Below are 27,614 nucleotides of genomic sequence, written 5' to 3'. Positions count from 1 at the left end.
AAAATAATATTGGATAGTTTACTACAAATGGGACAATATTCAATGCATCATACTCTGGTAAACTCTGTTGTAAAAGAGTGAGAAGGCCTTGGGGGAGTCTTCACGGAGAGACTTTTTGCAGGAAGAGTCAGTATTCTGAAGGGTGAAGAGATGCTGTGTGGGAAGGTGTGGAATAGGAAACAGGGACTAGGATTGGGAGAATGAAACCTTCCAGGCACAGGCAATGTGTGCAAATGCATATAGGACTGTGAAACAAGATGGTAAGTGTTGAAAAGTGGCTTACAGAAGACGCAGGAACACGATGTAAAAGCAATCTACCTTAAAAGGGCAGAAGGAAGAGGTCACCATACACGGTGAAGGAGAATGTCTTGTATTGCAGAGAACTAATGAAAATGGCAGCTTCTTCAGCTTGTAAAGATCAGCTCCAGCTAATACAAATATAACCTTATGACAAGGGCTTCCAGAGCTGGTTCCACCATTCTTCGAGGAATTCAGAGACCTGGCATATCCCTACAACAGAGAAATTGTGCTTTACCACTCTTGAGACCCGGACCATCTTCCTTCAGAAATGAGAAGTGGACCAAGGATACTGCTTAGAAGTCTCTTTTGCTCTTGGCCATTACAGAATTTCTTCCTTTGCTGAGTAAATGTAGACTTACCGTGGTTGTAACTGAGGGAACATATCTGAGTTGTACTGGTGCTGCTTATAGAAGGACTCCTTTGCTTTTATCCTCTAGTGAGGCCAGAGACAGATAATAGATTCATCTTCTTCACCATGCCAGAGACTTTAAATAAAACCCCAAATCAGAAGTGACACAGTGTGATGGAAAGAGTAAGGCTATTGACATGAGAAAACCTGAGGTCAAATCCTATTTTCTAGCTTCTACCTAAGTGAATGTTTAGTTTCTCTGAGTGTCAGGATCCTGATACATATGATAGTGCTAATAAAATTTGCTAAAACTACCAAAAAGTTAATCTTAATGTTTAAAATAAAAATTAATAAAAGTTAATCCTAACATATAATAATGGCAACATTAATGCCCATTTACTGAGTGTTTGCCACATCTCCTCCCTGCCAAGTTTCTTTTATATTTGTTATATCGTTCAATCATCTTAATTACCCCCATAGATTGGTGTCTCTAATTTGCAAATAATGAAACTAAGTTTCAAAGAGATAAACTCTTCATAACTCACACAAATGTAAATGCTAGCAATATTTTTACTTATTATTAAATCTTTATTTTTAATCATGTTTCTTTTGGGTAGGAATAATGTATGTAGGAATAAATCCTCATTTTGACTTGGTTTCTATTAGACACTGAAAATAGGTATTGATAACTAGAATTCCTAGAGTAATGCATGCAGTAATGATGATAATATTCATAGAAACCACAATTTATCGAGAGCTTACTGTCTGTATCAGACATAGGCTATAAGTCCTTTCCATGGGTTATAACATTAGTTCTCATACCAAAATGTATGTTTTATGCTTGATATCATACTGCTGTATGAACAATATCATTACCATTCTCACCATGAGAAAACTGAGACTCAGAAGGACAAAGAAATTTTCCCAATTTCTCAAGCAGAAAGTGAAGGGTCCAGAATTTTATACAGCCTAATCACAGTGTTATGCTGATCTGAGATTTTTCAATTGTGCGTTACCACATATTGTTGATACACTACAATATCATTTACCAAAATGCCATATCAGCCCAACTTTCTATTCTCATGTATACCACCAGTCATTCCATAGCAATTGTCAATTTCTGTTAGATGTTTGACTGTACTCTTCCTCAGTCCTGCATGTGTGGTGCAGTGGGGTGGAGGGCTCGTTTGCACTAGAAATATGGGAATCTGGAGGTAGGTTAGCGATAGTCATTTTGTGGCCATTCCTGAACTGCTTAATATGTCTGTTAAGAACAACAGTAGTTTCCAATGTTAGCATAAATAATTATGTTTCTATCCTGTTGACTTCCATTGTTCACTTTCCATACTTGATCAGAAAACAAAACAAAAAACTTGACAAACCTGTTTTATACATCATTAAATATACTTCTATCTGTTTTCATTTCTAAAATTTTATTTACAATTTTATTTACAAATTTTATTTACAATAATATATTTATAAATATGTAGATTTGTAGGGCATGAAGAGATCCCCAAATGTCCTTCCCTCTAAAATTTGAAATCTATCATTCCTTCTGAGTAAGAAGGGGCTAATTACTTTCAGTTACTTCATTACCATGGTTATTCATTCAATGAATATTTACTGTGACAGGAACAATATGAATAAATGAATATTCTCTCTCTTACCAGATAATCTGGTAGGAGAGAAAAAAATAACAAGATAATTTTCAATAAAGATAATCCTATAAAAGGACCATAAAATGAAATAAAAAAAAAGTGAGGGGCATAAGATGGTCTCAGCTAAAAGGTGACATTTAGGCTGAGACCTGAATGAACAAGGAAACAGCCTGTGAAGATGGGGGAAAGAGTATTTCAAGTAAAGGTTAGCAGGTACTTGTAATATCCCTGAGGAGAAACCAAGTTTAATATGTTTCAGAAACTTAAGTATATCAATGAAGCTGTGGTGTAGAGAGAAGAGGATATCCTTGCATGAAATGAAATCATGGAGGAAGGAACCAAATTTAGTTGGGTTTCCATGCTAAGATCTTAGGGCTTTATTCTGAGAGTGTGCTATTTTTAATAATAATTAAATACAAGCACACTTAAGTGAAAATTGAGAGAATTTTCCTAACACCATTTCCAAACACAAAATGTTTTGCAAGTGGAAGTAGTGATCTAATTATGTCATGCTGGTTGTACAGAGACCCCGAGATAAAAGGAATATGAAAGGTGGGTCTGGGGCCTGGGTAAAGAGGATAGAGTGAGCTACAAGAGAGGAACATACAACCTTTTTCTAGACTCAGCCTTCATGTCAACTAAGTAAATTCATTTTATTAGTGCATTCATGATTTATAATCACCAGTATCCTCTTTTCCTTCCTTTGTAATTAGTACACAGAAAATACTCCTGGGAACCATCCGTTTCAGTGGAAGAACTTTGACTGTTGTTGACTCCACCCTGTGGGCTAATGAGTGCTACTTCAAGATTTTCTGTTCAAATATCTCAGAAAGAAAACTTTTTAAAAATTTATTTATTTATTTTGAGAGAGAGAAAAAGTGCATGCATGCAGGGGAGGGGCAGAGAGAGAGGACGAGTGAAAGAATCCCATGGGGGCAGAGCCCCACCCAGGGCTTGCTCCCATGGAGATCATGACCTGAGTCAAAACCGAGAGCCAGACTGAGCCATCCAGGCACCCTTAAAGAAATCTTTTTTAAGGACCGCGACATGGAAAGCTGTAAGTCCAGAGTTATTAGTAACCATCATGCTACCACATGAAACCTAAAAATGTACCAAGGTGAAGGAGCATAAAGCAGAGAAATAGAGAGAGTAGGTCTTAATAACACGGTTTGAGTTCTAGATCAAACAGCCCTTCGCTTGTGTCAGTCAGGTTCTAGAGGAAGCAGAATTCACTCCAGATGGTTGATATGAAAATTTTTTAATGAAAGAACCATTTACAGAGCAATAGGCAAAATTAAAAGAATAAATGAGGAAGGATGAGGCACTCAACATCTAGGAAAAGTGGAAAATTGTTACCATCTCTGGAACTGAGGAGGCAAGGGGAAGACCCAGTGTTATTCCAGCTCAGTAAAAGCTGGAATATTGAAGTGCCTTGTGGGGATATTAGTAGTAAAGGGAAGGAAACTCACCCCTGAAGGATGGAGTGAGTAGAACTGAAATGCTGTGGTTATTTTTCTCAGCTAGCCCTCCAGTCTCTTCCTAGTAACTCCCTTGTCATCACCCAATTGAAAGAGAGCTAGAAAGAAAGTCAATGAAGCAGTTAACAAAAGTCAGCCTCTAGTGGCATAGAAAAGGCTGAAGAACGGTGGGTAATGCATGGGAAGTGGGGCACAAAGAGAATGATTTACACAAAGTCAAATTACATATCATGTAACTCTTCATATATATGAGCTAAAACATTTATGCATCTCCACTTTGTTTTTTGTTTTGTTTTGTTTTTGAGGCTATTGGAAATCAGTATTTTGTCTCTTGCAATTAAGAAGATCCTAACTATAAATCCTTTGGATCTTGAAAGATTACGGTAGGCTCTGCCACACAGAAATATTTTACTGTAGAGTATCTTGCTCTGCAGAGGGTCAGAGTGAACTTGAAACATCCAGTTATGCAATTAGTAAGTGAAATGTATGTATGTACACAGTGTTCCACTTCTTTCTGCAGAGACCAGCTGGGAAAGTGATCACGAGTCAGTGCTTCTTCCATATCTATTAGACTGAAATATTAATAGAATGAAGTGGAGTACTTGGAATATTTTCATGTCTAGTTTAATGTGGATGGGTAAATATTCATATGATGGCAGTTTCTTTTCACACAGAGCTCAGTGGGAACACTCCTTCAAATTAAATGAGTCCAGTGGGGCATTTAAAGTTGGAAAAAGAGAGACAGGAATGTGTCTGCAAGACATAGGTAACTGATTGCATGAGCCTTAAGTCTCTAGACCCCAGAAAGGGTCTCCTCTGATTACTCAGATTGGAATTCTATACCATAGGTAGAGGTAATGAAAAGGTAGCAAATGAATCCTAAACTTTGTCATCTGCAAGAGAGGTCACAAAGTCCATTTCCTTCATTTTACAGGTGAGGAAAATGTGGCGCCAGAGAGGTGAAATGACATGCTCAGTGTCACCCAGCTTATTAGTGGCAGAGCAAGAATTAGAGCTTCAGCTTCCTAAATCTTAGCCTTACTGCATTTCATTCTACTATGTCATATTATATAGTTTAGAATGCAAAGAAAGGAGAGATGGGCTTCAATTCTAGCTGCATAGCTTTGTTACTGCATCTGTAGGCAAGGTGCTTACCTTTTCCACAATGAAATATGTCTAGCACAGTGTTTGATACCTATTGGTTTTCAGCCTTTGTCACCTCTCTGGAGTTCAAGACATAATTTTATTGACAAATGTGTAGTTAGCTTTTTTCAGAAGCTTCGTATAGTCTGGCCTAACCTAGCCATTTCTTTCGTGATCCTAGAGTGGTGGTGTTTGTCATGATACTATCTATACATGAAAGTATTAGAACTCAGAAGTCCCTCTATTCTTCAAATTACCATTAGGTCAAAATGGTTCCTCTCTGTGCTATCTGAAAATGTCAGCATGTAGAGTTAAGTATGACAGTGGCCATGTTTGCTAATCATTGAGCTTTTGTGTGTAAGGTAACTAGAATCTGAGTGTTATGGCAAACACTTAAAACTTCTTTGTCCAGAGTTAATAAGAAGACATTGATTTTTCTCTTTGTTAACTGCAAACTGTCCTGGGTAATCCAATTGAAAAGCTGCCAGTATCTAGGGCCTCCCACATTTTAAGATGAGCTTTCAGAAAGGCTTAGTTCAGCCTTTTTTTCCCTCTGGTTTACCCCAAAGAAGCAATAAGGGCTTGACTGCATTTGCCATTTTTAGTGGTTTGGTCTCTCCTGATGTGACAGCAACATTGGGCCAGCGGGTTAGGTTTGATTTACTCTGTAATGAGGCTTTAGGGACAGTTTTCTCTACTAATCTCATACTCTACTTGAGTAGCAGCAACTGTGGCTTATAAATGTTGCCATTCTGTAACTCCCTGAAAGACTTGCTGATCAGTGTGAAATGTCAATGTCACTGTTATTTCTTTGAACTTGAGTTATTTTAGTCTTGTACCTCAAGCCCTAAATGAAGTTCCTAAACCATAAATAAATGTAGTAATTGGCCCAAACCACAGTGACACTGGCAAGTCTTTGATATATTGCTAAACAGTCATATGCTCCTCTTAGAATCAAAGCATTTCGGAGTTGGATGAGGCCTAAAAGGTCATTTACTCCTACTCTTTATTCTACCCTCTAGTTATACTGCAACTCGGGTATCAAAGGTCATGCAGGCCTTTGATATTTAAAGAAAATTGGTTTGAACTGCTTTACCCCTTGTTCAGTGAAAGGAGCGCTCTCCACAAAGACTTTTGCAAATTTTTCACATGCTTATATTCACCCATTGCCTCTCTTTTCAATGACACTTAATTCCAGTGTTTCTTTCTCTTCTCTCTGGCTCACCATATTCTGCCCTGTTCTCTTGATTTTCTCCAGCTCTTATTTGTAAAGGACATTTGTGAGTATATGAAATTTTACTGAAGACCCCATGCAACCTGTGTTGCAACACAGCAAACAATTTAAAACTGAAAATAAGGTTGCCCGACTTTCGAATTCTGTGTGGCTGAGATGCCACTAGGAACTTCACAGAATTCCTGCTCACCCTTCAGCCTTCTTTGTAGTGCCTCGGTTATGCTTCCGATTTGATTCTGCTTCATCATCAGTCTTTAACTTCTTTCAGTGTAACTAAGTCTTTTCTAGTCCTATCTGAAAAATAATACCACAGGGGGCTTCATCTGAATGAATAAACATACCCATTACAGCGGGTTCCTAAATATGTACCATTTTTTCCCTGAGAAGAAGTCTGCTGTTGACAAATTTTCTCCTGCCAACCCCCTTCCTTCTTCCTTCTGTCTTTTTTTACCTTCCTCTCTCCCTCTGTCTCCTTCCCCTCCCCTCTCCCTCTTTCCCCCTCTCTTCCCCCTCCCCTCATCACCAGGTTTTAGGGGTGCAAGAGCATCTGGCTCCAGGAGCCCAAACAAACCATGTTTGGTCACTCACCGCTAACAAAATCAGAAAGCAGAGAAAGTGGAGGTGAAACAAGAAAAAAATTTATTTCAGTGAAGCCAACACCAGGGAGACAGTGAACTAACGTCTCAAAGACTACCTCCAAAGTGCTGAAAATGCTTCTAGGTTTATATAAGGAAAATGTGGGACAAAGGTCAGTGGGTACATGCAGGTGGGCAGTAAAAGTCAGGTTGATCATTGTCTTGGGGTCAGTCATAGGGTCTTGCTGGTGCAGGGCGGTCCTTATTGTTTAAGGGGATAGTTTTGGTACCCGTCATGAGATGCTTTGCCTGCTAGGTCTTTTGCCTGAGTAAAGAGACAAACTAGAAAGAAGGGCTTAATTAGGAAGTACAGACTAAGGTCAAAATGGAGGTAGTTTAAGTCCTCTTTCATCCCTACCTCCCTCACATCCCCACCTCTTTCTCTCCTTTCTTTTTCAAGACTTTGTAGGGGAGGAAAATAATTTTCCCTCTACCCTTCTAGGTTCTTGGCTGAGATTCCTCTGTAGTAAAAAACAGATTAACAGGAGAAAAACAAACAGAAGTTTAATAACATGTATATGTCCTGTGTATACATGGAAGATGACCATAAAATTGAGAAGATCCCCAAAATGGCCCAAGCCATCACTTTAAATGTCATCTTCAGCTACTGACAAAAGAAAGGTTTTGTGGGCATTGGTTAGGGAAAGGGGGGGTGACCTGTTAATGGAAGGTTACCAGGAAAAGCAGTAACAAGTAACAATAGTAGATTGTCCTGCAAATCTAAGCCTTTGCCTTCTCCATTGATAAAAGTTTCTGGAGATTTGGTCATTCTTCTTTTCCTGGTACAGAAAGGAAGACATACTTACAAATGAATATTTCCCTTATAAATATAAATTTCTTGGACAAAAAGTAACCTCTACTGGATTTTCAGAGCTTCTGTGTTCTGTTTCTTCTTCAAAATAACCAGTTCAAGATAATCCTTACGTCATAGGGATATATTTTGGGGTGGCAAATTCTGTTCCCCTTCAACTACAAAGCAATTAAACCTAGGAGGTACAACACAAAAACTATATGCTCTTTCTTCTGAAATTTTAATATCTTAATAATACTAACCATTCTAAGTTTAAAGATATTGCTCAGGGATATACACATTATTTTATTGTTAAAAATCATACAAATGTTAATATGTTGAAAACAAGTCTTTTTTTTTTAAGGGCAGTTTTATGTTCACAGCAATGTTGAAAAGAAGATGAAGAGATATCCCATATACCCCCTGCTCCTATACATGCATAGTCTCCCCAATTATCCCCATGCCCCACCAGAGTGGAACATTTGTTACAATTGATAAACCTATATTGACACATCATTATCACCCAGAGTCCATAGTTTAAATTGGGTTTCATGCATGGTGTTGTACATTCTATGAGTTTGGACAAATACATAATGACATGTATTCATTATTACAGTATCATAAAGAGTAGTTTCACTGCCCTAAAAATCCTCTATGGTCTGCCTATTCATCTCTCCCACTCAGTTCCAACCCTAGCAATGACTGATCTTTTTACTGTCTCTACAGTTTTGCCTTTTCCAGAACGCCATATAGTCGAAGTCATACAGGATGTAGTCTTTTGAGATTGGCTTCTTTCACTTAGTAATATTCATGTAAAGTCCTTCTATATTTTTCCATGGCTTAGCCCATTTCTTTTTAGGACTGGATATTCTTCCATTGTCTGGATGTACTACAGTTTATCCATTTACCTCCTGGAGAAAATCTCCATTGCTTCCAACTTTTGCCAATTATGAATAAAGATGCTACAAATAACCATGTGCAGTTTTTGTGTGGACATAAGTTTCAACACTGTTGGGCAATGCCAAGGAGCATGATTGCTGCATTACATGGTAAAATATGTTTAGTTTTGTAAGAAACCATCAAACTGTCTTCCAAACAGGCTATATCATTTTGTATCCCTGACAGTGAATGAGACTTCCTCCTGTTCCACATTCTCATCAGCATTTGATGTTGTGAGTTTTCCAGATTTTGACCATTCTAATAGGTGTTTATTGGTATCTTACCATTGTTTTAATTTGCATTTTCCTGAAAACATATGGTATGGAACATCTTTTTATATGCTTATTTACCATCTGTATATCTTCTTTGGTGAGGTATCTGTTAAGGTCTTTGGCCGTCTTTTAATCAAGTTGTTTGCTTTCTTACTGTTGGGTTTTAAGAGTTCTTTGTGTATTTTGGATAACGAATGTTATCCAAATCCTTTATCAGATGTGTCTTTCGCAAATATTTTCTTCCAGTCTGTGACTTCTTCTGTCATTCTTTTGACATTGTCTTTTGCAGAAGTTTTAAATTTTAATGAAGTCTGTCTTATCAATTATTTCTTTCATGGATTGTGTCTTTGGTGTTGCTAAATATCTTTTAATTCCTATTTTCTGAGTTTCAATCTTGGACCATTTAGTCAAGGCACCATTTTCCATGTTATACTTAAAAGTTATATGTAGTAAGTGTGGATTATGAGAAATTTAAATTGAATGTGAATACTCGCATTTTCTTAGTGGTTATGGATGTTTGGAAAAAACAAGAATTAACATATTTCTTTGAATTTTTCCAAGTATTTTTCTATTTTATTACTCTTTTAAAAAGCTTCCAGCTCTATTTCATGGCATATTGCATCCCCTAATTTATACTCTATTCCATATGGGATGAATTTTTGTTTGTCTTGTGAAGTAAGGGTCAAAGCTCCTTTTGTAATATGATATCAAATTAGGCAAGCAGCACTCATTAAAGGACTATCTTTTATGCTGAATTTCAGAGGCAATTTGGTTGAAAACTTATTTGTGTATGCATGTCTGTTTCTGGGCTGTGTATTCTGTTCTATTGGATTCTTTGCCTATTCTTGCATGGATATCACACTGTCTTAATACATTAGCTTCACAGTATTTCTTGATGTTTAGTACTATAAGTCATTTAACTTTACTCTTTTTTTTACAAGATTATGTTGACTATTATAGGTAATATTCATTGCCATTTAATTTTTAAAATGAGCTTACAGGGGCGCCTGGGTGGCGCAGTCGGCTAAGCGACTGACTTCAGCCAGGTCACGATCTCGCGGTCCGTGAGTTCGAGCCCCGCGTCAGGCTCTGGGCTGATGGCTCAGAGCCTGGAGCCTGTTTCCGATTCTGTGTCTCCCTCTCTCTCTGCCCCTCCCCCGTTCATGCTCTGTCTCTCTCTGTCCCAAAAATAAATAAACGTTAAAAAAAAAAAATGAGCTTACAATTTTTTTCTAAAGATCCTTATTGATTTGACTGGGATTGCATTACATTTTTAAATAAAATTGGGGAAAATTTATTCTTCATAATAGTTAACCCTTAAATCATGGACACAGTGTGTTCCTTCATTTATTTGCATTCTGTATTGTATTCTGTGATGTTTCTAAAAATTCTTGTAGTTTTCTATGTATATGTTGTACACATCTTTCATTAGGTTTATCCTGAGGTTTTTGATGCTTTAAATATTATTGTGGGGGCACCTGGGTGGCTCAGTTGGTTAAGCGTCCGACTTCGGCTCAGGTCATGATCTCACCGTTTTTGAGTTCCATCCCTGCATCAGGCTCTGTTCTGACAGCTCAGAGCCTGGAGTCTGCTTTGGGTTCTCTGTCTCCTTCTGTCTCTCTGCCCCTCCCCAACTTGTGCTCTGTCTCTCTCTCTGTCAAAAATAAATAAATGTAAAAAAAAATAAATATTATTGTAAACAATACCTGTAAAATTTATTTACAGTTGTCTTCTACTAATCTCTAGAAATATAATTGATTTCTACCTATGTTGAAATTTTATTTAGAATCCTTGATAAATTCTTTTGTTATTTCTGACATCTTTTTTCAGAATCATTTTGATTTTTTTTTTCCACGTTTTTTTTTTTTATTTTTTTTTATTTTTGGGACAGAGAGAGACAGAGCATGAACGGGGGAGGGGCAGAGAGAGAGGGAGACACAGAATCGGAAACAGGCTCCAGGCTCCAAGCCATCAGCCCAGAGCCTGACGCGGGGCTCGAACTCACGGACCGCGAGATCGTGACCTGGCTGAAGTCGGACGCTTAACCGACTGCGCCACCCAGGCGCCCTCATTTTGATTTTTTAATTGCATGATTATCATCTGTAAATGATGAGAGTTTTAATCTCTTTTTTTCTGATTTTTGTGGCAACTATTTTATTTTCTCGCCTATCGCACTAACCTTGACTGCCTTGTCACTGTATTATGTTTAATAGAATTGGAAGCAATGGACATTCTTGACTTGTTTCTAGCCTCCAAAGGAAAATGCTCAATATTCCACTGCATTTTTCTGACAGTTTTTGTTTTCTGTTTGTCTATTGTTTCCTTGTCTGTAGATAGCTTTTAGTAGGCTAAACAATATCTCTTCTATTTCTGGTTTCCTGGGAGTATCTTTGTTCCTATTTAATGAATAGATATTAAAATTTATCAAGTGATTTTTCTACATTTATTGAGATAGTGATATGTTATTTCATTTTATTCTGTTTATGTGGTGCACTCCACTGATGGGTTTTCAGATTATAATTCCGGTTTTATGTACCTGGAATAAACCCCATTTGTAAAGATGAAAAATCATTTTTATTTAACACTGGATTACAATAGCTTAAATAATGCTTGGATTTTTTTGGTGTATTTGTCCTTGGGAGATATTGGCCTATAAATTTTCTCTTGCATACAATTCTTGTCAGGTTTTAAATACCAAAGTTATACTAGCTCATAAAATGAGTTTTGATGTGTCTTCACTTTTTCTATTCTCTGAAAACGTGTTTCTTCCTTAAACATTTGAAAAATTTACTGATGAAACCATCCTCTCCTGTAGTTTTCTCACTGGGAAGGTTTTAATGTACATATTTATTAGTAAAAATATAGGTATTCAAATTTTCTTTTTTCATATCAACTTTGATTACTTGGTTTTCAAATTGTCAAATTTATAGTGTAGACTTGCTAATTATGTACTTTTTTTACTCTTGTAATTTATGTACAATCTGAAATAATGTTAACATTTTTATCCCTGATATTTCTATTTGTCTTTAATTTTTATTTCTAATTAGTTTAGCTAGAAGATCATAACCTAGGGTGAAACCAGGAGTTGGATGCTTAACTGACTGAGCCACCCGGGCATCCCTATGTTTTCTATTGTTAATTACATTCTTCTTTTACTCTCTTTGGATTTAACTGGATATTCTTTTGCTAGCTTCTTGAAAAGAAAGTTTAGATCCCTGATTTTTAAACTTTCTTGTTTTATACTACATACATTTTCCTTTGAACACTGAAATTGCTGAATTTCACACATTTTATCTTGCCATAATATTACTATAATTCAGTGGAAAATATTTCCAAATTTTTATTTGATATTTCTTCTTGCCCATTGGATATTTGGAAGTTAGTTTCATCATGTCCAGACATTCAAGATTTATCAAGTTATAATGTCTTCATAGAGTTTCATTGTAATTGAAGTGTTCATAGAACATACTCTGCATAGTTTCATTCTTAGATAATTATTGGAAGTTATTTTTTAGATCAATGTATAGTTGTGGTAAGTGTTTCATAACATTTAAGAAGAATGTTATTGTGAAATTTTATAGATCTATTTCTTGCTAATTATAAATTAATTTTCTCTATCAACTTCTCATAAAGCTATGTTAAAATACCCAAATATAATTGTAGATCATTATGTTATCACTTTTAGCTCTGTTAGCTTGACATCAAATTTAAAGCATATTATAGCACCAATAAATTCAGGATTATTATTTTTCTCTGTTTAATTGATCCTTTAGCTCAAAATATTATGGGATACTTTTATTTATCTCTACTAATATTTCTTACCTTAAAATATTCTTGGCCTCATATGAATATAGCTAGGTGAATATTCCTTTAATTAGTGTTTACATTGTATGTTCTTATTCTCTTACTTTCAAGATATTTTGGTTCTTATTTTAAACTGTATACTGTATAAAATATATATATATATAGTTTATTTTACAGTTTTGATTTTTAATAAATGTTTTAGTAACTTTATTTAAGGATACACACACATATATATGTGTGTGTGTGTCCATATATACTTAAAATACACAGGGGCGCCTGGGTGGCGCAGTCGGTTGGGCGTCCGACTTCAGCCAGGTCACGATCTCGCGGTCCGGGAGTTCGAGCCCCGCGTCAGGCTCTGGGCTGATGGGTCAGAGCCTGGAGCCTGTTTCCGATTCTGTGTCTCCCTCTCTCTCTGCCCCTCCCCCGTTCATGCTCTGTCTCTCTCTGTCCCAAAAATAAATAAACGTTGAAAAAAAAAAGTTAAAAAAAAATACACAATTTGTTGAATTTTAACACACACATACACACACACACACACACACACACACACACACACACCCATGAAACCAACACCATGGTCGGAAAGTGAACATGATAATTATGCCCTCAAATTTCCTTGTGACCTTTTGATTTCCATTCCAGGCAGTTTTATTTTTCTGCATTCTATCCCTATAAGCTAGTTTATATTTTCAAGAAATTTATATGGAAATTGAATCATAAAAGCTATACTTTTCTATGGTCTGGCTTCTTTCACTCAGCATAATTATTCTGATATTCATCCATATTGTGCATATCACTAGTTAATTCTTTTCATTGCTAAGAAGTTTATTTTATGGATATAATACAATTTGTTTATAAATTGTTGGGTAAATGTTGATGGACATTTGGGTTGTTTCTGCTTTTGCAAAAAAAAAAAGTGCTATGAACATTTACATACACACCTTTACGTGAACATTTACTTGCATTTTCCTTGGTTTGAAGCAAGGAATTGAATAACTGGATTGTCATATGGTACTTTACATTTAACTTTTAAGGAAACTCCCAAAATGTTTTCAAATTTGTTTTCTATTTTGCATTACTGACAGAGTATTTTTTATACAAATGGAATATTAGCAATTCATTTATTCTCATGAGACTTAATCAAGTCATTCTTTTAAGTTTAAAGTCATTCTAGTTGGTAAGTAGTGGTATATCATTGTGGTTTTAATTGCATTTGCCTAATAAAAAATGATGTTGAGCACATTTCTGTGGCCTTATTTACTATCTGTATATCCTTTTTAAAGTGTTATTTGTTTTGTGAATTATAACTGACCTATAATATTATATTAGTTTCAGGTATAAAACATAATGATTTCATATTTGTACATATTGTGAAATGATCACAATGATAAGTCTAGTTAACATCCATCGCTACACATGGTTGCAATTTTTTTCTAATAATGAGAATTTTTAAGATTTACTCTCCTAGCAACTTCCCAATATACAATACAATGCTATTAACCACAGTTACTATGCTGTATATTACATTTTTGTAGTATTTATTTTATAACTGCAAGTTTGTACCTTTTGACCACCTTTACCCATTTTGGCCACCCTCCAGCACCCACTTTGGCAACCACCAATCTTTTCTCTGTTATGTATGAACTCAGTTTTTCTGTTCTTTGGGTTTTATTTTTAGACTCCATGTATCAGTGAGATCATACAGTATTTGTTTTTCTCTGTCTAATCTATTTCACTTAGCATAATAATGTCTTCAAGATCCATTCATATTGTGTCAAATGTCAAGATCTTCTTTTCATGGCTGAATAATACTATATCATGGATCTATACCATATTATTTTTATCTATTCATTTGTTGAAGGATACTTAAGTTGCTTCGATATCTTGGCTGTTGTAAATATTGATGCAGTGAACATAAGGGTACAGATATCCTTTCCAGTTAGTGTTTTTATTTTTATTTTGGATAAATATCTGGAAGTGGAATTGCAGGATCATACGGTAGTTGTAGTTTTAATGTTTTGAGGAGACTCCATACTGTTTTCCATAGTGGCTGCACCAGTTTACATTCCCGCCAACAGTGCACAAGAGTTCCCTTTTCTCCACATCCTTGCCAACACTTGTTATTTCTGTCTTTTTGATGATAACCATTGTAACAACTGTTTTTTGATTTGTATTTCCCTTATAGTTAGTGATGTTGAGCACCTTTTCATGTACCTGGTGGTCTTTGGAAAATGTCTTTTCAGATACTCTTCTTTCTTTCTTTCTTTCTTTCTTTCTTTCTTTCTTTCTTTCTTCTTTCTAATTCCAATGTTGTTAATATATAGTGTTATATTAGTTTCAGGTGTACAATATATTGATTCAGCAATTCCATACATCACCCAGAGCTCATCATTACAAGTGCCCTCCTTAATCCCCATCTTCTATTTCACTCATCCCCACATTCATCTCCCCTCTCATAACCATCAGTTGTTCTCTATAGTTGAGTCCATTTCTTGGTTTCTCTCTCCCTCTCTTTCCCCTTCCCTTTGCTCATTTCTTTTGTTTCTTAAGTTCACATATGAGTGAAATTATATGTTATTTCTTTCTCTGACTGACTTATTTCACTTAGCTTTATATTCTCTGACTCCATCCATGTCATTGCAAATGGCAAGATTCATTTTTTATGGCTGAATTATATTCCATTGTGTATATATACCACTTCTTCTTTATCTGTTCATCTATGGATGGACACTTGGGTTGCTTCCATAATTTGGCTACTGTAAATAATCATAAACATAGAGGTGCCCATATCCCTTTGAACTAGTGTTTTTGTATTTTGGGGTAAATACCCAGTAGCATGATTACTGGATCATAGGGGAGTTCTATTTTTAACTTTTTGAGGAACCATACTCTTTTCCACAGTGGCTGCACCAGTTTGTGTTCCCACCACCAAAGGTTCCTATTTCTCCACACCCTGGCCAACACTTTTTTCTTGTTTTTTTGTTTTTTCGTTTTTTTTTTTAATTTTAGACATTCTGACAGGTGTGAGGTGGTATCTCACTGTAGTTTTTCTCTGTGCATTTTTTTAATTGGATTGTTTGTTTGCTATTGCTATTTAGTTTTTACTTTAATTTTATGTTTTACATTTATAGAAGTTTATTTGATTAAAATAAAACCTGTAGTTGATAATTTTTCATAGATGCCAATCTTTTAATTTATGCTTTTGCTCCTGCATTAGATTTCCTTAAAACATAATAAATATTGATTTTCATTTTATGCACCCAGTAATTCTAGTATCTGATTCTGGCTTCTGTTTGTTAGTTTCCAATTACTTTCTGATAAATTCTATGAATTTTATTAACAGCTATTGCTATTTAAAGTTATTTGTAGGAACTCTACAGTTCACAGTATCTGGGCATACTACCAAACTGTGGTGATTCAGATATATGCCCTGTGCCTCAGATATATGTTTCATCCATAGTATAGTGTGTTTGCTACATTATTTCAGAATTGTCTTTGCTGATTTTAAGGAAAAGAATAACAAATGGGTTAGATGAAACTCAAAGGAAATATTAACTATAGATAATAAGTGCATTATTAACCTATAGGACATGTTAAATATGGATAGAATAAATAGGCATTTATGTGTTAAATATAGATTAAAAGGGTGAAGTAAATGACAGTATTACTTGTAGATAGAAAGAGATGAAAAGCACAATAAATCTTAATTATTCATAAAGCATATATCAGCTTTATCTACTTCAAATTGACTACCCATTGGGAAAAATCAAATTTTCTGCTTGCCTCCTTTTTAATTTACAAAGATAGCCTTAACTTAGGCCCAAATACTAGCCTTTTTGCAGATATTAAATTTGAAGAAATTTTATTTCTATATTTTCCTCTTTATATGCAGCCCAGAGTAAGTCAATCAGATTTTTCACCATCTTTCTTTAGTGGGAAGATTTTTCTTCCTTGTTTAAACTTTGCGTGAGGTTGTAATTCATTGGTTCTCTGATTTATGCATGTGTCATCTATCCTATTCTCCTTCTTTCATGAATTTAGTATTTTGTCTCTTGACCACTGTATGTAACCTTTTATACTAAAGCACCTGGTTACCCAATTTGATTACAGACAACATCAGAAAACTTTAATTTTAGCACTTCCTTAGTCTGTACTTTTTTAGCCTATATACTTTTTATTCTTTTGGCAAATATTTTATTATTTATATAGTGGGTTTTTTTGGATATTTTGTAACAGGACAGTTTCAGAAAACTTGAAATAAAATAAAGATACAATATTTATTATATATTATGGTATATATTATATGTAAATAATACATATTTATTATGTATTATATATATTTATTATTTACATTAATGTATTGTATAATCAACCACATTTTAAGGATTGTCCCTAAATCACACTCTTGAGGAAGTTTCACCATTGGATCATTTTCCCTGTCAATTTTACATAACTTTTATGTTTTTAAATAATCATTAAATATATGATCACTAAAAACAAATATATTTCTAAATTTTCATAGGGAGAAATAAATGATTATAGTAACTCACCATTCTTTGGTGAAATGCTTATTGAAGTGAATATTGTGCTATACAAATATCTGTTAGTTAATAAGAAAGACAATACAGTTTACACGTGGTTAATAAGAAAGACAAATGCAATTTACAATTTACTGTTTTTTTTTTCTCAAAATGATGCCACTCAACACTTTTTTTTGTCATTGTTAAGTCCTAGTAATCTTTCTATAACTCTGCTCTCAATTATGTTAATGCACTAAATAAAAATGAAAAATGGAGGAAAGTAATTTAAAGCTACCTTTAAAAAAATGAGGGGCACCTGGGTGCCTCAGTTGGTTAAGCAGCCAACTTTGGCTAGGGTCATGGGGTCTCACGGTTCATGAATTCAAGACGCGCCTCAGACTCTGTGCTGACAGCTCAGAGCCTGGAGACTGCTTTGGATTCTGTGTCTCCCTCTCTCTGCCTCTCCCCTGCACTCTCTCTCTCTCTCCCTCTCTCTCTCTCAAAAATAAATCAACATTTTTAAAAGGTTAAAAAATGAAAAATTATGATTATTTATTTTGGAAGGATATCAAAGAAAGATCTGAGGAATTGCCACATATCCCCTTTTGTTATAATTTGTCAAATAAATCATTCAATGTTTACTCACATTTTATACTGTCTTCAGTATATTTCCAGTACTTCTAATGTACTTGTTTCTTACAGTATCCACATAAAAGTTTGCTGTTATCATGATCATATTTCACTTCACCGATAGGAAACTAACATTTACAAAGGGTGCATGACATGTAAAGTGTATCAGGATGAAACCCAGACTCAAATCTTAATCTTAACTCTTCAACATACATTTTTTTGTATTGGTTTAAAACCCCTGAGGAAATAAGTTGAATCTTCATAAACTTCTTAAACTACTCTTCTCCCTTCCACCAGACAGGTCTTGCCAGTTATCCCTCTTTAGCAGTTTCAAGGTTTGGTAGGGGAAGGTTGGGCAGATGACAAGTAAACAAGCTGGGGTAAACAAATGGTATCTAATGAATCTGGTATATAGTAATACAAAGAGAGTTGCATATACACATATGAAAATAGGAAGACTGGATCTTCACAGTTGTGTTACTGATGCCAGTGTTTCTGTCTAGCAAGTAGATGCAAAACCATGGCATTTACTTTGTGATTTTGTGAATGTGTATTCCTAATTCAGGACACACATAACCTAAACTATGAATTTTTCAATCTCACCATGTGAAGTAACAAACTTTCATCATGGGATTGATCCCAGAGCACTTTTGTAAGACATCCGTCTTTAAGAAAGACAATTTTTTTTGCACTGCTTTAAATGCCAATGATATGGATGTTTTTCCAGGGATGAAGAAGATCCAAGATTGTGTTTTGATTGGAAATTTAAAAAATCAACACCCAGTCTCTGAACCAACATGGTTTTCAACCATGAGAGGAAAATTTAAGAAAGAATGATAGAGCAGTCTGTCCATTTTGACTACTGTATAATATTTCCATTGTTCCTGTGTCTGGGAATATGTTGAATATCTTTGAAGCATGAGATATTGTAGAAAAGAAGATATTATATAATTCATGGCATATAGCTGAGAGAATAGGGAGAAATCCAGTTTAAAGTCGGTAGCACAATAGGAATGTGAGGAAAGAAGTAGGTATTGAGGAAATAGAAAATGAGTCTGCCATGAAGGTTGTCATGCTCAAGTGCACATCTATAAGATCTGTGATTGGATGATCATTGGTGGTTTGCCTCTTTCCTTGCAAATGTCTCATAAAAACTAAGCTAAGGAGAGGATTTGAAGTATTTTTATGACTACTGACAGAATATTCACCTAATATTTCCCATTAGAAAAAAAGGGCAGTCAAATGACCTAATCTATTTTTGCTCCAGGTGATTAAGTATATTTTGAACATATTTTTATAAAGGAGAGCATACATATAGAAAAATATACAGGTCAAGTCTCAATGGATTTTACACAAACTTGAAAATACCTGTGTAGCCAGCAGCAGATTAAGAAACAGCATTTCCAGTATCCAGAAGCCCTATAGTGCTCCCTTCCATAACTATTCTTCTCAAAAATTAGCAATATCCTCACTTTGATGTCATGAGTTTGCCTGTTTATGAACTATTTTAAATGGAGTCATTTGGTAGAATTTTGTCTTAGTCTGTTTTTTTTTCACTCAATATCATGTTTATGTTTTAATTCATTCACACTTGTCTGCTAACCAGATATTTGTTAGAGAATAGCTTTTCAGTAACTTATTCACATATTCATTCAATATGTGGTTATTGGAAGCCAAGCATAATAGTTGGAGGGCAAAATATGGCAAAGAAAGAAGTCATGGTATTTTGTTCTGGGACTGTTCAGGCTACAAACTGGATATATAGTAATAAGTTTAAAAATCTAATAAATAATGCCAAACTATGCAAAAGCTATGAAAGTAGCAGATGAAGTAAACTATTTTTTAAAAGTAGATTTTTACTTGAACACTGGGTTAAAGATTGAAAGCATTTATCTCAGGCAAATACTTGGGTAAATACCTTTAGGCTTTATAGTGATAAAGCCAGATATGTTTTCCATGTTTACTTTTCAATAGCTAACAAAGTAAAAGCTAATTTATGCCCCATGAATTCTTACACTAATCACTAAAGTCTCTAATGTTGGCCATTGGATCAAACCAGGGACTTGACAGCTTCTCTGACTGATTTACAAAATGTTTGGGGAATTTTACATGATAAATAATTTTCATTTGAATAGATTTATTTTATGTTACTGATAATTTTGGAGTTTTAAGAAATCAGATTTAAATGTCCTTTTTGTCCCTAAAGAAATTTCTTTCCATTCTTATTTTCTATTAAACTATTCCTCCATGTTTTCCCCACTTTTGCTATAAAATTGTTTTTTGACTAGAGCATTTAAGACTAGTAATTATTCACATATTTAATGCAATTCCTATCAAAATACTAGCAGAATTTTTTCACAGAATGGCATAGATAATCTTAAAATATGTATGGAACCACAAAAAACCCAAAGAGCCAAGGCTATCTTGGAAAACAAAACAAAACAAACAAAACTGGAGGTATCACAATCCCAGATATCAGGTTATACCGAAAAACTATAATAATCAAAACAGTATAGTACTGGCACACAAAAAAAGTAGACACATAGATCAATAGAACAGAATAAAGAGCCCAGAAACAAACCAATGATTATATGTCAATTAATCTGTAACATAGAGGCAAGAATATGCAATGGAAAAAAGTCTCTTCAACAAATGGTATTGGAAAACTGGACAATTACATGCAGAAGAATGAAACTGGACCACTTTTTTCACACCATACACAAAAATAAACTCAAAATGGATTAAAGACATAAATATGAGACCTGAAACCATAAAAATCCTCGAACAGAGCCCGAGCAGTAATTTCTTTGACATCCGATATAGCAACATTTTTCTAGATATTTTCCTAAGGCAAAGGAAACAAAAGTACTAAACTATTAGTACTACATCAAAATGACAAGATTTTGCACAGCAAACAAAACTATCAACAAAACTAAAAGACAACCTACTGAATGGGAGAAGATGTTTGCAAATGATATAACTGATAAAGAGGTAGTATCCAAAATGTATAAAGAATTTATACAATTCAACACCAAAAACCAAATAATCCAATTAAAAATGGAAAGGAGACATAAACAGACATTTCCCCAAAGAAGACACAGATGGCCAACAAGACACATGTAAACAATGCTCATTATCAGGGAAATGCAGATCAAAACCACAGTGAGATATCATCTCACATCTGTCAGAAAAGCTAAAATCAAAAACACAAGAAACAACAAGTGTTGGTGAGGATGTAGAGAAAAAGGAGCCCTCGTGCACTTTTGGTGGGAATGCAAAGTGGTGCAGCCACTGTGGAAAACAGTATGGAGGTTCCTCAAAAAATTGAAAATAGAATTCCCATATGATCCAGTATTTACCCAAAGAATATGAAAACATTAATTTGAAAAGATATATGCACCCAAACGTATTATTGCAGCATTATTTCAAATAGCCAAATTGTGGAAGCAACCCAAGTTTCATGGATATATAAATGGATTTAAAAAGTGGTATAATGGAACATTAGCAATGTAAAAGAATGAAATCTTGCTATTTGCAACAACATGGATGGATCTGTAGGGTACAATGCTAAGTGAAATAGGAAATCAGAAAAAGATCAGTACCATATGATTTCACTTATATGTGGAATTTAAGAAACAAACAAAAAGAACGAAGAAAGAAAGAGACAAACAAAAAAAATAGACTCTTAACTGTAGAGAACAAACTGATGGTTACCAGAGAAGAGGTGGGTGGGGGTATGGGTGAAATAGGTGAAGGGGACTAAGAGTATACTTACCATGATGATAGGCACTAAGTAATGTATAGAATTATGGAATCACTATATTGTACACCTGAAACTAATATAGCACTATATATTAGCTATTCTGGAGTTAAAAAAAAATAGTAATGATTCAATCAATTAAGCAGGCAGTTCCATACAGAGTGCACATCTGTATATTAACTCTTACAGATTTCATTTCACTATCTGGTCCTTATCTTTTGTTGCATCTGATTTTAGTTTCATTTTTTATATATGAAAATAATTTATTTTTAAGACTGTCTGACATATGTTTTTGCAACAAGGCCATGATATACAACAACATATATAATATATTCTATGTATGTATAACAACTATATACATATAACAATTATCCTAAACTTTCATAGCATTTTAATGTCAAAAAAAGTCACTACCAACAAATGAGCACTTATTACTTAAGCTTTGCATTCTTTACCATTTTAACTCTGTGAGGCAGATGGAGGCATGATTTCTTTTTCTTTTTTATGGTATAGAAATCTGAAGGTTAACTTGCCCAAAGTTACATGGCTAGTCATTAGCAGATCTGCTATTTGAATATATTTTTTTTTCTCAAAAATAAACAAACATTAATATATTCATATCCATGTTTATATTCATAATATATTCATATTAATGTTTGTTTATTTTTGAGACAGACAGCGACAGAGAGAGTGCAAGTGAGGGAGGGGCAGAGAGAGAAGGAGACACAGAATCTGAAGCAGGCTCCAGGCTCTGAGCTGTCAGCACAGAGCCTGATGAGGGGCCTGAAGTCAGGAACCATGAGATCAAGACCTGAGCCAATGTCAGATGCTCAACCAACAGCCACCCAGGCACCCCAGCAGATCTGCTATTTGAATTCAGATTTCTTAAGTCAAATTGAGCATGCGTTCCAGTACCTAAGAAACAAATTAATGTAGATTTATTATTTCCATCTTTCTTCCATTGGTATTAGTGCATTGTGGGAGCATGGTCCATCTAGCAAAATAGGAGCAAAAAGAACATTGAGGGAAAATAAAGAAAAAAGAAGTAAAAAAATTCTAAATTTTAACTTCATCTAGATTTCATTTATACCGAATGCCTGTATGATCATTCCAATTCCTGTTTCTCAAATGATATTGCAGTTTTTTGAATGTTAATAGTAATGGTAAATAAAAGTAACACTCATAAAAATATAGACTGCCAAAGTATTCCACCAACACTAAAATATTCAAAAGTAAACATATTTCTTTGCTCTAAAACATTTCTGTGCTTTTAATGTGGTGGTGTAAGGGATGGTAACTTAACTGACCATGAAATCTTATTGATTTTTCTTACGAGGCATGTCATAGTGTCTCACAGTACACACCTCAGAATGCATTAAGAAATTATCCACCTGTTAGGGAGCTAGCCTACATAAGGATTTACACAGGAAAAATTAAGAAAAATATATCTATAATTTTATCCCAAACAGAATTATGTAGTACAACCAGAATAGTTTATCACTTAGTGTTCTAATTATAAAGACTGTGCCCATATTCCCAGACAGAAAACCCATTCTATAACCTTACCTTCCATCAAAAGGGGGCCACACACTCTAAAGAACAGAACTATGTGATAGACTATTTTCTAAACTTTCAGTCTCTGTGTTTTCAGGAGCAAGAATTTCCTGTCCCTTTCAAAAGTCCTTCTATCTGGACTAAGAACCACATTGACATGAGACAGGAGAAAATCAAATTTAATTTTGTACATACAGGAAAAATACTCAGACATGGAAATTTCAAAGACAGGCAAAATGAAATATATATGTCATCCTGAACTAAGAAGAAGAGGGTGTCTGGAACTTCAGAGGAAAGGAATGCAATTCATTGGGTAATAAGAATGGGATATGTTTGGTAATTATGGGTCACTCACATAAAATTTATCTTTGCTAATAACCCTTATACTGGGAAAGAGCCCCAGTTTAGATTCTTCAGGTAGTTAAGGGAGGGGCAAAAGTTTCTCTTAAACCCACAAAGTTTCAATTGCTTTCAGCTGGAAATAATCTTCATGCCAAACTGGTCCATCTTGGTGTGGCCTGCCTTTGGCCCCTGCAGTGTGATTAATGCTCAACAAGAAATTATTATTGGACTATATACATACATATTTAGGGGAGTAAAATACAATTTATTAAGAAAAAGTAAGATTTATATTTGAATAGCCTTTTAAGATGGTCTCTTCCTTTAGAATCAGTGGTTCTAAAAAATTGGAAATGGGGGTCATGATCCATTAAGAAACTTAACTTTAGTTTCTCCCAAGTCAGTCCAAATGGGCCAACAGATTCTTTTTAACCCCCAATTATTAAACAGATAATGTTGTTCAATAAAACATGGGACCTATGCCTTGACCTCTCTTTTGGTTTACCAACTGTTGTTTGAAGACACCACACTGTTTGAATTTCTGTCTGCAATGGAGTGGTAATGTTTCTGGGTTTATTTGTCTTTTTTCCCCATCATATAAGTATCTTCTGTAGGAAGATAGAGACAACCTGTGTCTTAGGTAATTAACTTTTAGTATTCCAGATCTTTTGACAGCCTGTCTGTAGTGAAGATTATTCCTGGGTGGTTCCCAGGGGGATTAAATGTAGAAGCAATGTGCCATTTAAGAATTAGAAACATTAATAGAATGTTATGTGTGTCCCACCCAGTTCCCTGATATCCCTGTCACCAAGTGTGTTGTAGCATTCATCCCCCAGCTGTGAGGAGTATTTTACTGATGGCTCCCACTGGCATATTTTCCCTGAAGATTGTCCTTGAGAGATTAAAGCTTCCTTACCTAGAGAGGCTTGGCAGTTATGTCACTCTACTCCCCTTGCTTCTAGAAAGGGCAGCATCTGATAGAATACAGACTCCAGACATGCTGAATTTAAATTTCATTGACACCTTATTCCTATCCTGTTTCTCTCAGCCTTAGTAGCTTCTCCAGAGAAATTTCTCACAGTAAACCACGTGCATACAAACGTCAACATCAGGCTCTGTTTCTAGAGAACCTATCCTAAATGGATATCAAATATGATACAGTGAGGAATTGAAGAACAAAGATATGCAACCCCAAAAGTTTATCTAGGAATTTAGGAACTAAAGAAAATCCAGTGCTCTGGTTTTGTAGCATATTGATTAAAACAAACAAATGAACAGAGGTGAGATTAGTCAGATGCTTTTAAATCATTAGTAAATGCATCAGACTACAGACTAGACTGAACCATTAACTAACAACAAATGGGAACATTCCAGAGAACAGTATAGGAGTGGATAAAAGTTCCATTTCAAGATAGGACATAAAAGGATTTTCACATGAAAAAAAAAAAGTCTAGTTTAATTGAAATTGTATGTGAGACTGTTAAAGAATGGTGAAATCAATGGGCAACTGGGTGGCTCAGTTGGTTAAACGTCTGACATTGGCTCATGTCATGATCTCATGGTTCGTGAGTGCTATCCCCGCGTGGGGCTCCATGCTGACAGCTCAGAGCCTGGAGTCTGCTTCAGATTCTCTGTCTCTCTCTCTCTGCCCCTGCCCCCCCAATTTGTGCTCTGTCTCTCTCTTTCTCAAAAATAAATAATAAACATTAAAAAAAGAATGGTAAATTCAAGAAAGTTCAGAAGCACTAATTTCAGAAGAGGGGAGCCCTTTGCAAGTAAGGTGAGAGTCCTGGCTCTTTCCTGGAGAGAAACACCAAGTCTGGGGTGTGGGCGATAGAAGAATTTCTTCTAGATAATTTTCAGGGTTGAGGAGAGACTAATAACAAGGTCAAGCTATTGGCAATGATAGGGAAGGTAAGGAGGTTTGGAGTTTCAAGTACAATAAAAGTAAAAATAATAATTTTAGATTGGCAATTCATAATTACGCCCAATTTGTCAAAGTAAGTGACAGTGAAGGCAGGGCTACAGAGTATAATTTCTGCCGTCTTGAGCATTTTTACCGTGCTTGGAAAAAAAGTGATCCCTGCCCCTGATTTTGAAGGTGAAAGCATGAGCCAACTGCCTCTTGGATCAAACCTAATAAAATAAAAGAGATTAGCCCCTCATAAAAGGAGCCACAGTAACACACTGGTTGGTGGGTGAGCTAACCACAAATGCATTAATCTTATTAAATCTGAAGTTCAGTTGTAGATCAACTTGGCACGTCAACTCAGGTGCCAGACGTAGGAAAAGAGCTCAGTATTTCTAGGAAAACCAGAAAAAGTAGTATATTTCAAACATCACTGTTCTTCTACATGCAACGTCTTGTTTATAATTAAAAATGTGAAATATACAATAAATGTCAGAATTTGCAGGCAGGAACTTGACAATAGTTACTTTAAATGTGTCAAGGACTTACAGGAAAAGATGAATAAGTGAACAGATGCAAATTCTCAGCAAAGAATGGGAATCTACAAAAGCAAGTCAAAATTCTATAGGTAAAAACAGTTAATACTTGAAAAAAGAAACAAAAACCAAAAAAGAAAACAATGAACACTAGACAGACTTAATAGATGATTGAATACTACAAAAGCAAGGATTAGTGACCTTGGAAACAAGTCAGTAAGAATTAACTAAACAGAAGTTCATAGAAAAAAATTTAAAAATTAAAAAAAAACCTGATTATAAATAACCAGTGGAACATTGTTACAGTCTAATGAATATATAATTGAGTTCCAGAAGGACTAAAATAGGTATGAATATTTTGCTCGGATGTGAATTGATCTCTAGGACTTTACCTAAGTAGGATCTGTTTTAAAAGATCACCCATGAAGTAGGCAAACCCCACAGAATTAAAACTTCATTTCCCATTTGAAGAAAGGTGTTTTGTTTTGTTTTCTTTTGTTTTTTGAAAAAAGAGGTTTTCCATTTGTTTTCATTACATGAAGGTACCAAAATGCTTCATCTGAAAAGTCTAGAAATTATTTATTCCTTTAGCCAAGGAAAGAAATGTGAACATTCAGAATTGGCATAAAAGAGAAACTTCTATTTGTGATTTGCCACACAGTTTTACCATAGGAGGGTATTGAATTTTGTTCATTTTGAAATGATCCTATGGATGTTCTCCTTTATTTTGTTAATGTGCTTAAATTCATTTGTTAGTTTAAAATTTTCACTGGTGATATATTATTCTGTTTATATATTCCTGGATTTGATTTTTTGATAGTTTTCTTTGGGATGTTTGTGTCTACGTTCATAAGGGATATTGATTTGTTTCTTTTTTATAGTATGGTTATAAGATTTTGGTGGTAGGATTATGTTGCTTTCCTAAAATAAGTCGGGGAGGTATTTGTCCTCCATTATTTGGTGAAAGAGTCAGAATTTAGGATTATATTCTCTTTAAATTTGTAATGGAACTCCCTGAAAAAATATCAAGTTAGGAATGTTCTTTATGGAAGGGTGTTGGATTATGAATATTGCCTCTTTCTTGTTTATAAACTTATTCAGATCTGTTTATTCTTATATCAGTTTTGAAAAATTCTGTTTTTCAGTTACATTCCTTCTAAATTGTTAACTTTTTTGGCATACTTTTTCTGATATTACCTACTATATTTTTAATACGTGTAAGATGTCTAGTCATATCTCTTCCTTTTTTCCTAATCAATTTTATTTATCTGTTCAAGTAATCAGTTTTTAGCATTATATATTTTGTTTCTCTTTTATTCATTAATTTTTTTTCACTGATTTTTACTCTGACCATTATTTGCCTCCTTCCAATTAATGCAGTTTATTTACTTTTCCTCTGCCACGTTTTTAAGGTGGAAATTAGATATTAATTTTGAGCCTGTCTTCTTTACTAATATGAAGATGTAAAGCTACACATGTCTCTATAGGCACTGTTTTAGCTCATCCCATAAATTTTGATATGCTGTAATCTTATTGTCATTCAGTTGAGATTATGGTTTTAATTTCCCATTTAGTTTTTTTTCTTGACATATAAGTTATATACAATTGTGTTCTTTATTTTTCAAATATTTGTGGATTTTCTAGATACTGCTATTGATTTCTAATTTAATTCTGTTGTGATAAGACATACTCTATAAAATTTTAGTCATTTGAAATTCATTGAGACATTTTATTATCAATTATATAGTATATTTTTGTTAT

The sequence above is a fragment of the Lynx rufus genome, unplaced genomic scaffold (assembly GCF_022079265.1).
Source record: "Lynx rufus isolate CCGP_SWC_20201006 ecotype Redwood Valley unplaced genomic scaffold, mLynRuf1.p SCAF_9, whole genome shotgun sequence".
In the NCBI taxonomy this organism is placed as follows: Eukaryota; Metazoa; Chordata; class Mammalia; order Carnivora; family Felidae; genus Lynx; species Lynx rufus.
The sequence above is the reverse complement of the archived record's forward strand: the minus strand, read 5'-3'. Positions refer to the sequence as shown.